The following is an 11,551-nucleotide window of genomic DNA, read 5'->3' as shown; positions in this document are numbered from 1 at the left end:
TGCTCCCCTGTGAGTTTTGTGAACGTTTGTTTGGGACTCTGGGGTCTTCGTTTTGTTCATGGCCCGGTCCCTCCGTCCTGGGCCCCCTGCCGCCCGCTGGTGGTGTGTTTCTGTGGCTGTCAGGGGCCAGCCCTTGAGGGGGGGGTACTGTCATGGTCCTGCGGCCATGACTCAGTGACTTTGTGTTTGTGTTCCTTATTGTTGTTATTCTCTTTATTATTCTTGGGCTGTTTTGGGATGGTTTGTGTTTTGGGATTTTAGATACTGGGTTTTGGGTTTGTGCTCCCTCTATTGGTCCCTGGTGTTAGTGTTCCCCTGTCTCGTCAGGTTAATCAGGTCCAGCTGTGTCTCCCACCTGTGTGTGATTTCCCAGTGTCTCTTTGTGTACTTATAGTGTGTGTTTTCCTCTGCTCCTCGTCGCGTCGTCTGTGTTCATACCTGGTGTAATCCCCTGCGTGCTCTCCCTGCTGTTCTCCCTTCATGCTCAGGTTTGCTATTTCTTTGTGTAGTTTCTCCCAGTTAGTTCATCCTTAGTTCTGTTTTACCATCCCCACTTTATATTGGATATTATCAATAAATCACCCTCACACCTGAATAAGTGCTGCGTTTTGAGTCCTCCTTCCACTCTCCACACGGCCGCTGCCCCGGACCGTGACAGGCTGACTTAAAAAAAAGTGCAGTTTTAAAGAAGTTGTGCAGAAAAGGAAAGACTGATGATAAATAACATTACTATTATGGAATGAGAGGCCTCAGGCCTAAAAAGGGTTAAAGTTGAGACAAATGTACATTTTGGACGTTGCTTTGTGAAGTGAAGTAACTTAAAAAAAAAAAGTGTTGGACACACGATGACCTTAACGTTCGTTGCACTGTTTGCACTGACACTTCAGACTCTGAACCAAAAGAGGTCACTTTCCCACTCAGTTAATCTTTAAGGAATTAAGCTGCACTAGGCATTGAGATTCTTGTTGGAGCATGGATTTTCTGTTTTCTTTTAAGTTATAAATGAAATGTAAAAAGCACGCTGCTGGAATAAATCTATAGAAATACATTTTTTTCTCCTTCAGCAGAGAGCAGATAGCTCAGAAGAGCTCTAATCCCTCATGGACTCATTCTTTGTTGAGCCTCTGTGTGATTTTGTCTTTCAGCTCAAAATGAATGACGGTCTGCATCCAGCCAGAGAAGGATTTCATTCATTCCAACTTCTTTTTCTAAATGAACAAACAGCTCTCTCCTCTTCTGAGCTCTAGCCATATCCTGTACAGTCTCATGGCTACGTTTCCATAGAAACAGTGTCCAACTGGGTACACAGGGAAGCTGTGAGAACAGAGAGAGAGAGAGGGGGGAAAAAAAACAAAGTTTCTTCCTTCGAAGAGCAAACCTGGCCGTGGCGTTGACTGGCATCACACGGGCAGACCTGACTGAGAACTTCAGTGTTTTTCATGCTGCCCTGCAGCACGCCAACGTTCCCATGACAACTGCATCCCTCAGTGCACTCTGCGTCTGCCCGCTTTGCCCCTCGCTAAATCACAAACAGTAATAATCAATAGAGATGATGCAACTCTGCCATCAGTCCCTCAGGGGCTGGCAGAGGCAGAAGTGTGTGTGTGATATTAATATATAAATAGGAATGTACTGTACTCCGCAGACTGCACAAATACACCGTGTTCAGCCTGAGAGGGGTACACACATTCAGACATTTAATTCATCCAGCTTTTCAATCTTGAAACCAAAAGTAATGCCTCATCTTTTTTTTTTTTTGTTATCATTAAGTCCATTAATGCATTTTTGGAAGGAGATTACTCTTACAGGGTCAGATGAGGCTCTTTTCAGATACTTTTAAAAGCACTGCAAGGAGCAACACTTCTTCTCTAAATCCGCGTGTCACAAAAGTAGTTTTCCTTGTTGCATTTGAGCAACAATGCGACCGTGGCTCAGGGGGTTGGGAAGTGTATCTATAACTGGAAGGTCACCGGTTTGATCCCTGGGCTCTCTGTCCTGGTCGTTGGGTCCTTGGGCAAGACACTTTATCCTACCGCCTACTGGTGTTGGGGCCGATGGTGCGATATGGCAGCCTCGCTTCTGTCAGTCTACACCAGGGCAGGGTTGTGGCTACAACTGTAGCTTGCCTCCACCAGTGTGTGAATGAATAGTGGCATTGTAAAGCGCTTTGGGTGCCTTGAAAAGCCCTATATAAATCCAATCCATTATTATTAAAAATGTATAATATGTTTCAGAGCATAGCCTGTACAGTCACTCTCAGAACGTTTTCTGTTACAGTCACAATTCTGGAATAAAAGAAAGCTACTACAACGTAGCCTCTTGGTTGTGAACTCCCAGACCTGAGCATGTCAGCCATTGCCAGCTTAGTGATTTGAAAGTGAATACTATGAATGCAGGGTCACTGTAAAACTGTAAATGCATAGTAAATCACTCATGAGGTAGCCACACCGTTTAGCACACAGTAAAAATTTGCAAAATTAACATCAAATATGTGAATCCAGCATTTAAGAACATAAACTCTTTTTTTTCTAGTTGAGGTTTTTGGAGTTTCCTCTTGCAGATGTCAGAAGTGGCAAAGTACGAATTCTTAGCTGTACTTAAGTGTAACTTTCAGGTACTTTCAGGTACAGTAAAGCCTTATGTCACACTGGGTTCATGGTCAGTTTTTGGTTACATCGAGAGTTGCAAACATCAGTTTGAATTAAAAATGATGATACTGATTAGATTCACTAACACAATTCTGCCTTTCTACTGACTTTATACAGGGGTTGGAAAACAGCCATTATATCTATCTTATTGAACTGAGCTGTGTAACTCCACAGACAGCAGCAGCACAGGTCAGCTGATCCAAGCCTGATGGCCATCCCTTCCTGAGCCTGGTTCTACCAGATGTTTCTTCCTGTTAAAAGGGAGTTATTCCTCCCCACTGTCGCCAAAGTGCCTGCTCATATGGCGTCACATGATTTTTGGGTTATTCTCTGTATGTATTATTGTAGGGTCTACCTTACAATATAAAGTGCCTTGAGGCAACTGTTCTGATTTGGCACTGTATAAATAAAATTAAATTTAATTGAAATATACAAATACATAATTTGGCAATGTTTTCTCATTATGTCAACATAAACCTAGCAACATAAAAAATAAACCCAGTTGTGATTATACTTCCTTCAGTCGTTTTTATAATTAGCCGTATTTAATTGAAGGTTGCTATTTAGATATTTTAATGTTATAGCACTGTCAGTGTGTTTATTGTTACTCCACATTGATCTTTTAAGAGCATCACCTGTTATTTGCATCATTTAGCATCATTTTACATGTGTGAGAAAAATAACAGGAGTAGTGCTGCTCTTTTTATCAACGAATGTGCCTCAGTTCTGCAAAATAGGATGGTGGTATGATCTGACATTGGTTGCAATGATGTGTGTGAAGACACAGCTGGTGTGCGGACTTTGATACATCGAGGCGTGGATTAGTCTGTTTAATGCTTCCAGTATGTTTTACCATACCGGCTCTATTTTATGAGTTGATGACTACAGGGCTACTGTCACACATTTCTGACTGTACCCAACCTATGATGCTGCTAAGGTAAAAAAAAAAATAAGACAGAAAGAAGCAAATGGAGCTGCAAAACAAAAAGAACATGCAGTTACGCTTCACAAAAATGTTTTAATGTTGTGCTGATATTTCAAACTTTTGCAAATAATAAAACATTACTATAAGTAACAGTCTGGCCCACTCTTGGGGCTTGAGTGGGCAGGCCACTGCTGGCCACAGTACCAGCACGAAATGTGGGGTACATATGTGCACCATACTGTGGGGCCCCAGCGGGGCCTGCACGCCTACAATGCTCCAAACTGTGAGTCCAGCCCACAGTCAGTCCACGCTATGGGCTCCCCCACATGACAGGGCCAAATGTGTAACCGGGGTCTCATGATTGTCCCTCGCTCTGATCTTAAAACCATCAGAGGTTATTGTGGCCTTCGTCAGTCGATCAGGTCAGCTCACTCTGTTATTTGTTTTAAACGACTGCTAAAAACTCATTTTATAGGTTAGCATTTCCTTAATCTTTGCACCTTTATTTAGTGCCAGAGTTGGCACATTTGTGTTAATGTTGGAATGAATCTCTTACCGTATGGCTGATTTTGTGTCTGTATGTGTGAACATATGTACTTATCTTCATTGTGTGGCTTTTATTTGAACTGTGAAGCACTTAAATCATTATTAGCTTATTATTAAACTTTACAGTGGGACTTGGGCCCACATGTGTGCTGGGATAACCTTAAATGCTGGAAGTGAGAAATAAGTTCCACTGTGTGTTTCACTCATTATATTTTACACAGAAGAAAGTGCCCACCAACGTATGTTCATCTATTCTGTAATACACAGTTAGCGTTAAAATGAGTGGATGTTGCAGTGTAATGTAGTAAACACCTCAGCCTTTCACAGCAACAGGTTTAACAACTTTTCCAGGAGAAAGCTTACACTGACAGCAATGTTAGATTGTTAGCACTTCATAAACCTTAGCATTACTGGCTTTGAGCTTTCCAGTCTGGGAGAGATGCTGACAGGTAATGATCATCATCACTTTTTTTGTCTTCTTCCAGTGTCGCGTTCAGGGCAGAATCAAGGCTGCACTGACTCACTGCACCATCCTGTGGCACATCTCAGTGTTACATGAAAGTTTGAGCTGGACCTCCTTAAGAATGGTGCAAAAACACTGGTGCATAGTAAAAAGATGTCCCGAGCATGATATCACATTGGCCGTTACCTCTCATTATGTTAATTTTGTAAGGTTGTTAGCTATTCTACACTATGAGTGTCTCTAAATATATTTTTCCTGTTCAACAAGTTTAAACAGTTTGTCTTAAGTTTGAAATTCTTTCACAATTACTTAATACACCAGAAAGCTCTGAACTGAAACTAAAAACGATTAAAAAAGAAGTCTAGAAATACCTGATATGACAGAAGAAATGTCACTGACATTTGTGTACAGGCTCTATTTGAAATCAGCCCTCAGCATTGACGGAACTCTGAGTCTGCGTCAAATAAAATGCTTTGTTACCTCCAGATGTTTGCTTTAGACCTGTGTTTCTCTGTGTGTAATTGAAAGCTGCAGATGGAGGGATAGAGCATAGATGAAAATGAAAAGTGCCTGAGAGCCATCCAAATGGCAGCAGCTCAATAACCCTTGGTTTTGTTGTTTATGTTTAGCTCCAGTTTGATTAAATGCAGTAAATAGAGTGATGTGTGTGGAGCTGGGTAGATGGCCCACATACAGCCCTCGCTGTACCAGATCAGTTACACATATGCTTCAGACAGATGATTGTTATTGTGCTGTTTTAAGCTAGGTTTTAGGGGCAAACACTGCCAGAAATTTTAATATTTTGTAGCTAGAAACCAGACTGATTTCCTCAGTGGTTTGATCACGTTGTTTTATCCACAAAACATAATTAGACCCTGACAGGTTTTCTTTTTTGCATCCAGCCTGTTACTAGGCCACAGCGCCCCCTGCTTAAACACCATTTCACTGTTTCACATGCTGCCAGCCTGGACTGACCACCATGTGTTTTGGGGTTTTGAAGTTCTAAAAGATGGGGAAAGACTCACGAGTATTTCTGACTACAAAGTGAAACACGGCATCTGAATTGTGATGGATTTAATATCAGTCATGCATGAAGTAGCCTGATTTATATTAATGTGGGCTGCCAACATTAATACATACAGACTTGATGTTCAAGTGCGCTCTAGCAGACAGTGTAACTGTGACATCACTTCACACAAAGTAACGGTCAAACGCATACATGTTGTGTGGTTGGGATCAGCACCACTGTCCACCCCATGTCAAATGAATATTATTACCATTTCTAAAACAGTAGTTAAGACCATGATCGCCTTGCTTTGCAGTGAATGAATGTTTGTTTTTTTGTAAACAAGCTTGGCCAATGCTCAAAAAAGGGAACTTGCTCTACTGTTCCTTATTTTCTGTCGTATGTACTGCATATGTTGAACTGTGTCAAATTCACAGTGCAGGGCCCTGTACCACGAAGCTCATTAGGTGTACCCAGGATGTGCTTTATCTGGACTCATTATCCCAACATTAGTGACCAGCAGTGGCGTGTCTAGAAAATTTTTGTTGGGGGGGCCAGGTAGGGGCACAGATTTGGAGAAGGGTGGCAGATTTAATTGGCAGATAATGTTTAAAAAAAAAATTCTACCAACCCTTAACCATAATTCAATAATCCTATAAACCTAATAACCAAATGCACTTTTAACTCTTATTAGAATGAGATTTAAACACTACGGTGCAAAGTTTTTAGATACTGCGTTGATAAAGTACAAGAGATACAATCAGTGCTTTGTCAGTGTTTACTCAGCATTCAAGGACATCAATATTTGCATAGTATTTTTACTGACATATAGTGCACATATGTTTTGGGCAAAAACATTTTTGAAAATTAAAATACGAACATTTGTAACAAACAATTGACAAATTAGCCAATGCCAATGCAAAACTTTATCTGCCTGTTAAAAAAAGAAGATAATCTTCTCACAAACTGGTGTTTGATTTTGAAACAGGAAAAAAGTGGGGAAACAAATGAAAAGACTAACATTTGAATAAAACCTGAAAGCAAGTAAATACTTTCTATGCTGCCTTATGGTAAACTTTGGTAATATTGATAAAGAACAACACTGGCTGATGATAAAATACAGTCAGCTGGTATGGTGACACTGCCAGTATTAACCTGCAGGGCTGGACTGGGACAAAAAAATTGGGCATTTTTACTACAGACCGACCCACCAGGTAGTAAAGCCATAAAGACTTTGAATGAAAACAAATGCTGTTGTGACAGTGATGTACAGTCTTGTTGGTATATGTATGATTTCTATACATTTTACGTCAGATAAAAACTTTGGTTGTAAGATTTAGATAATTATTTAATAAAAACTAGGTATTTTAAATGAGAATAAGAAAGAAAAGTATTTCTTTGTGCCCACCTTTCCCTGTTAATGCCCTACCTGGCCCCCTGGCAAAACTTTGCTAGACCCGCCCCTGCACAGTTACCAGCTGTCAGCTACATAAAAAAGGATCCTGGTGTTATTTGTCTCTCAGAAACAGTTCATAACTTCAACTCATTCATGTCACCTAAAAGGTAAACCTGTTTCTCCATCACCTGTTCAGCTCTGATGATTCAGTAAGGACATCTCCTGGTTTCATCTTCATGTTTCCCTCTCACCACATATCTAAACAGACATCATGACCAGCAGCTTTACAGCTGTGGCTCCAGCAAACATCAGCTGATACTAGAAATTAATATTAAATACATTCTAACAACAGCTGATCAAGCTTAAACGTGCTGCTGTTGTTTAGCGCAATATCTGCTGGTTTCCTCTTTCTGGCGCAAAGTGGGCGATAAACAAACAAGAGAGACGATCAGCTGATCATTGATCCGTTTCATGATTGAAGTAGCAACAGGAGAGGGAGGGGGAGAGAATGAGAGAAGAGGCAGCTGTGCAGCATAAAGACAGAATAAATCCAGCTTTGTGTCTTTTTTCCATTCTAGCTAAAGTCCGGGACAAACTGCGTCTCTTCTCAGCTCAATATGAAACGCGTAATATTTTCTCTGAATGAGGGACCATCCCATTTTTTTAAGGAGCCGTTGGCAACTCTACTAACCTTATGAATAAAATAAAGTTCACTATCAGTAACATCATAGCACCCACCCAGCTGTATAAAAACTCCGTCAAACTGGCTAGAACGCAGTATGAGTTATTGCAACTGACAGTAAAAAGTCAGCAACATGAAAATAAACTCCACCTAAACTTGGTTTATATCTGACCCAGATAGACTGCAGGTCATAACTTCTTACCTGAAGTTCAGTTCACCTGACACTCGGACTGGCGGCTGCTTCGGGTCTCTCCTCCTGCCTCCCCTTCCCTCATCCACCTGTTGCCTCTGTGGAAGCCCCGTCATAGCCACCACCAAACAACGGAGTTATTTCTACACATCGACCTGCATCTGGCCAATCCACCACCCCTCATTGTTCATGCCATTACAAAAAAAATAAAAAATAAGTCACTGGGGATATGCCCGGTATGCCCGATGGCCAGTCCAACTATGTTAACCTGCAATCAAATCTGCAGCTCCATACAGCAATGTTACGATTTAGATTATCTTATAACTCATAACTCTTATGTTAGCTGCCCTCAGTAGCATACTGTCTGAAATATTCCACAGCTGCAATAATTCTTTAAGTGTTATTTTTTTCCTTGGTATTCTAATTTCACCGAAGTTTACTAAACTCAACAAACTTGATATTACTTACCGGGACATTTATTCTGTCCTCATTTTCTTTCACCGAAAAATTGTTTCCTGCAGTGCCGTCTTTCGTGCTTGGCTCTCCTACCTTTGCTAACGTGATGCGCATAGCGCAGAAGCGATGCTGCATTCACTTACACTCGGATATCTGAGCGTCACCGTGAAAACATAATCGGACATTTGATATTTGATTGAATTTTATTGTTTTGCCTTTGGGGTGGCACCAGGGGTGGCCAGTCTGGTTTGGGGGGTGGCCTGTGCCCCCCCAGGCCACCCCGCTGGACACGCCATTGGTGACCAGGATAAATGGTCAATGGAATCTGGTTATCAACTCGTTAAGTTAACCCAGCATTTTACCCGCACGTTCACATTAAAGGGGTGGTGTTCACAGCATCTGACCAATCACAAAGGGGGTTTCACAGATCATATGACTTTTCTTCCAGAGAAAATGATCCTTATGAGTGCCATCTATTCCAGAGATGTTATCAAATGGTGATATTTTCTAAAATTACTGATCATGTCTGCATGCCTATATCTCAACAAACACAAAAGTATAGCAGTAAAATCCAGCACGTGCCTTACCTCCACCCTGATTCAACCTTTTTGGACATTTTCACGTTAGTTGTAAATAACATTCCTACCTCTATTTATAAACCGTATTTATTATAGTATAATGCAACCAACATTCCTTCCACTGGTCCTGCCTCTTACTTAAAGTGTACTACCACTGATTGCATTGCACCTTATATTGCACTGATCACTTGCTCCTTTATATTGCACCTAACAGCATACATAGCTTGTATACAACTTTTATTCTAAAGTAATTTTAATGTAAACAGTTACATACTGCTAATAGAGGGATGCTAAACTGTCTTTCATTGTTCCTGTAACAATGACAATAAAGATTTATCTAGTTTTATCACAGAGTCCGCTCTCAGTGCTGCTGACGGCTGACGGCTCCGAAATTTTAAACTGTGTTCATTTAAACATTAAAGGTTACTGTTTCTCAGCCTGATAAAGGATGATAAAGGTGAAATGAATGTCACCGAGTGAACAGGCATCCTAGCTGCGTGTTCTCTTTTTCCAGGAGTGTGAAAGAGACTCAGCAGCAGATTTGAATCAAGCAAAACAACGTTTATAAATTTTCTAAATCATCAAATTAATATACGAACATTCCTGACAACAACTTGCACTTCATTTAGTGGCTTTAGTAAGGTACAGCTTAACAACTCTCACTTAGCATGGGGATGGAGCTGGACTCCCTCAAGGTGGTGTCGGAGAGGCGGATGCTGTCCAAGATAAAGACAATGTTGGATAACACCTCCCACCCACTCCATGACATGCTGGTCAGTCACAGGAGCACGTTCAGTGAGAGACTGAGATTACCGAAAAGCACCACTGAACGACACAGGAAATCATTCCTGCCTGTGGCCATCTCCCTGTACAACGCATCCACTTAACACACTGTTTGCTGCTACAACTACACATGTTTCTTTTCCAACTATTTATTTATGAGTGACTTATGTATGTATGTATGTATATATATGTATATATTGTACTATTCTTAGTTAGTGTATTGTCTGTCTGTCAAGAACCGAAGTTCAACACACAAGCTGGACCCAGGAGCAGAACACACACACAGCGGTACGAGAGAAAAAATAAACTTTATTATAACTGAGAGTGTCCCGGGAGAGTAGAAGGGAGAAAACGCACGGAACCAGAGAAACCGAGGGACCGGGAGAAGAATCGCGCAGGAAACGCCGAGAGCGGGACCGTGGGAGGCTGAAACAGAAAAAGAAAAAAGGATTATTGGGGTGCGGGTAAACCGGCAGCATACGAGGGGAGGTAGTGTACGCGTCTTACGATGATAGCGGGGCCAAGGGAACCGGAGGGAGGGGTGAGGGTCCGTGGGGAGAAGCTCCAGAAAGGGCGAGGCGGCTGGGGTTGATCGTGATCCAAATTCTGGACAGGCAGGTGGACAGGCTGGTGACTCAAAACACGCCGAGCAGTGATCTGGGTATACAAGGCAGAGTTAGTACTAGTTCACACGGATAGGATTGCCCAAGGACTTTCCCGTAGGTGTGCGTTACCGCTGAAGGACGATTACGGACTGGCGTGGAGCAGCAGGCTGGGCAGGATTAAATGGTCCACCTGGCGATCGCCTGGGATGGGATGCAGGTGTGGAGTCAGCGGCCACGCCCACGGGAGTGGGCATCCCATCAGCACCTCAGACGCCAGGCCGCGGACCATGACACTGTCTTGTCTTAATGTTGGTTTAAAATGGAGCACTGTAACAAAAAATAATTTCCCCCAGGGATCAATAAAGTATTCTGATTCTGATTCTGATTCTGATTATAGAAGTGTGATATAGATTTTCTGCTGGGGGAAGAAGTTTTATTATATCAAGGGCAGGGCACCCTGTAGACCCGATTAACCTAACATGCCTTTCTTTGGGCTGTGGAAGGAGGCTGGAGAACCCAGAGAGAACCTACAGAGGGGAAAATAATCTGTTAGGTGGGGTGTTGCCGGGAAAAACATCCAGAGAAAATACAATATGCAGTGTAATTAACCACAGAACAATAGCTCTTCAGTCTCAAATTTCCCCTGAGGTACTTTTTGAGATCATGACTTTCTTTGAGTTTGTTTGGCATATTTAAATACAACCACATTTCCAGCCTAAATTTCTCCTTATACTCTTTCTTTTTCCTGTTGCTCATATCTGCAAGAACTGCAGCCGATATTTCTGCTAAAGCTGCAGTTCTTGCAGATGCTGCTACTCCCGAGGACTGATTGGCAGGCAAATTTCCAGTCTCAGAGGTTCAACAATGCTTAGGGTCATGAACGTCTTTAATTTGATATTAAGGCACTAATTAAGCCTCGACATAACAGGCCAAAAAAGGTATTACGTGGTATTTGATGGCATTAGGAATGCATTATATTAAATTCTGTACCTGACATTCTCAGAGACGTTGTTTCATTTACTATGGTGACTCTAAATCTGTAACATATCAAAAGACAAGCTTGTCTTTAGCCTTTGGAGAGCCACTTTCATGTGTTTATATAAAGTCTGGACATTTGTCTCTGTGAAAGGGAAACTCTCAGGAGGAAGAGAAGGAGAAACGGATTAACCCGGATTGACCCAGACAGTAAATCTAGAAAGTATTTCTAGAGACTTTCGATAACACATACTAATCACTTGATAGCAGGTGAATATCAGCCACGGACTGCTGAAAT

General features: G+C 41.8%; 1 long non-coding RNA gene across 1 annotated transcript; it reads right to left on the bottom strand.

Annotated features, from left to right (window-relative positions):
• Positions 1-9,911: 9,911 nt before the first annotated feature.
• LOC101467584 (uncharacterized) lies at positions 9,912-10,566 on the bottom strand. Its single transcript, XR_191218.5, has 3 exons — positions 10,408-10,566; positions 10,181-10,330; positions 9,912-10,099 (listed from the first exon to the last, which is right to left on the bottom strand). It is a non-coding gene; the product is annotated as an uncharacterized LOC101467584 (long non-coding RNA).
• Positions 10,567-11,551: the final 985 nt, after the last annotated feature.

This window comes from Maylandia zebra, linkage group LG2, assembly GCF_041146795.1.
Source record: "Maylandia zebra isolate NMK-2024a linkage group LG2, Mzebra_GT3a, whole genome shotgun sequence".
NCBI lineage: Eukaryota > Metazoa > Chordata > Actinopteri > Cichliformes > Cichlidae > Maylandia > Maylandia zebra.
The sequence above is the reverse complement of the archived record's forward strand: the minus strand, read 5'-3'. Positions and strand labels throughout refer to the sequence as shown.